At 45.7% G+C, this 2805-nt stretch overlaps 1 pseudogene; it reads left to right on the plus strand.

The window, feature by feature from the left end:
• The first annotated feature begins 1256 nt into the window (after positions 1-1256).
• Positions 1257-2094, plus strand: LOC113623341 (ER membrane protein complex subunit 3 pseudogene; annotated as a pseudogene).
• The last annotated feature ends 711 nt before the right edge of the window (positions 2095-2805 follow it).

The following is a 2805-nucleotide window of genomic DNA, read 5'->3' on the forward strand; positions in this document are numbered from 1 at the left end:
GAAATTTTTGGAGGCTTCCCTGGAAATCTCAGTGCCTGGGATCCCACCTCCCTAGGGCACCATGAAGTCATCTCTCTCCTCTCCATCAACCCAGAGGCTGCCATGAGGCTGTGGGTAAAGATCTCTATTTCTATAGAGCGCACAAAATTATCTTCCTTTCTGAACCCAGGAAAATCCCTTTTTTTGTCTCAGGGAACCTATCTCTTCATCTAGTTCTCTTCTCCCAAGTAGGCTGGGGCCGGTAGTTCTTTGTACCAAAAGTTGGATTTCCTTTAGAAATTTGGACGTCTGGCTTCTCTGGGCTCACAAAACGAAACAAATCTGGGGCAGCGCAGCAGATGCCTTCTTTATGCAAACCACATGCCCTCCACTCACCACAGAGCCATCCAGCTCACTCCTCCCATCACTTTATCTGCCAGACCCTTCTAAGTGTTTGGATTTGTTCATCTTGGCTTAGACTTTTGGAAACAAAATCCAGGAAGGTTTGCTGTGACTTCTTTGGGGAGTGTCACAATCCTCCTTGGAAGGGATGAAGCAGAATAAACGACCTGACTTTCTGGATGACAGGGAGAAAAGATTCAGGGCAAGAGAGGGGGAAAAAAGTCTCAACATTTCTTCTACCTGCTACTTCTCCCTAGTAAAGGAAATGTACTTTCCTTCTTGTACTGCTGTGTTTCCTTTATGAAATGCACACCTGCACCCAGTGAAACGCAATGGCTATATTCAGCGTTGGGCAGCATAAAAAGCAGGTCTTCAGTAAATGTTTCCTGAATCAAGTGCCCCAGTAGATTAGTACAAAAGTATTTAAGATCGGCATCCATGCCTAAACACAGACAAGAATTTGTTCTATAAATGTTCTCTGTATCCAGACTCTCACAGTGCTAACAAGTTTGCCAACTCTCATCCTTTGCAGTTGCCAGGTATACAAACGAGAAAGACAGATTTGATCTGTGGGTAAATAATTAGTTCTCTGGGCCCTAGAACATTATTAATGTGTCATCTATACAGATCAAATCCACACAAAGTAACAAAGGATTCGGAAGAGTTTTGTGGGTAAATTCAGTAACCTGGCATTTCCTCTGGGTAAAGATGCTCCTGACTTGTCAATAAAATAAGGGCTTGCGGGCTGCCCAGTGGTCCCGGGCTCGCCTGGCTGAGGGGCGTGAGAAGGCTGGGAGGCAAACTCGACGAGAAGCCCCGCGCCCCAGTGAAAATCAACCCAGCTACAGCAAGCCGGGAGCTGGCTCTCTGTGAGGATGGAAGGGCCCGAGCTGCTACTCGACTCCAACATCCGCCTCTGGGTGGTCCTGCCCATCGTTATCATCACCTTCTTCGTGGGCATGATTCACCACTACGTGTCCATCCTGCTGCAGAGCGACAAGAAGCTCACCCAGGAACAAGTCTCCGACAGTCAAGCCCTCATTCGAAGCAGAGGCCTCAGGGAAAATGGAAAATACATTCCCAAACAGTCTCTCCTGGCACAAACATATTACTTCAACAACCCAGAGGATGGATTTTTCCAAAAAAACTAAAAGGAAGGATGTGCCTCCTTCTCCTGTGATTGACCCCCCTCCCCGCTATGCTCATAGACATGATGAAAGGCAACGCCACATGTGTCCTCCCTATGATTCTTATTGGTGGATGGCTCAACATGACGTTTTCAGGCTTTGTCACAACCAAGGTCCCGTTTCCACTGACCCTGCCTTTTAAGCCCATGCTACAGCAAGGAATTAAACTACTCACATTAGATGCCTCCTGGGTGAGTTCTGCATCCTGGTATTTCCTCAATGTCTTTGGGCTTCGGGGCATTTACTCTCTGATTTGGGGCCAAGATAATGTTGCTGACCAATCGCGGATGATGCAGGAACAGATGACTGGAGCAGCCATGGCCATGCCCGCAGACACCAACAAAGCTTTTAAGACGGTGGGAAGCTTTGGAGCCGACCGACCACCAGTGGGCACTAGATGGCGTCAAAGAGGAGCTCGTGGCTGAAGACCTCCACTTTGAAGGCATGTTCAAAAAGGAATTACAGACCTCTATTTTTTGAAGACCAAGCAGGGTTTAGCTGTGTCAGGAACTCAGAGTAGCGCTTAACCTTGTAACTTTGTTTTGAGCTGGAGCCTCTCGGAATAAAAAGGGGGATGCGCGAGCTGGCGGGTGTGCAGCAAGGATTGTTCTTTTCTGAGCCGGCTTCCCCTTTATGTTTGAAACCAGAGGAAACATGAGGAGTGTGTGCTGGGTGACTTGCCCAGAAACAGCTATTTTTGAAATACTTTAAATTTCCCTTCTGGTGACTCGAGTAATAAAAGTAAGACAGAGGGGGAAACTCAAGCTAGTGATAATGTATAAAACTTAGCAAAAATTCAGAAATTTCATAAAAAGTGTTGTCAATTAAACCTAATTATTATGTACCGTCATTCTGACTTCTAAACCATAGTAAACTCCTGTTTTTTGGGGATCCAAAAAGAAAAAGAAAGGCTCTGATCTTCGGTTACATTTTCCACGTAATTCAATGTATGCATATATGACCCAAGAAAGAGAAAATGATAGAAAGGAAATGCCGAAAACAACGAGCGCTCTATAATATGAAGAAGTTTCAGAGGATCCATTGCCCTCACAGTTATAGGCTGCCTCTCCAAGAATCCTCTCTAATGCTGGCTTTTGCTACCAGTCTAGCTCAGCTGAGCAATACACTGCCAGCTCTCCAAACCACCTTCCTTCTTCCTTTTTTACTTTTTCCACAGGACAAAAATACTTCAAGGATTAAATCATATGTGGCCTTTAAGAACAAATACTAGACCCAT

This window comes from Aethalodelphis obliquidens, unplaced genomic scaffold (assembly GCF_003676395.1).
Source record: "Aethalodelphis obliquidens isolate GAN/ISIS:26980383/991018 unplaced genomic scaffold, ASM367639v1 scaffold1, whole genome shotgun sequence".
Lineage (NCBI taxonomy): Eukaryota > Metazoa > Chordata > Mammalia > Artiodactyla > Delphinidae > Aethalodelphis > Aethalodelphis obliquidens.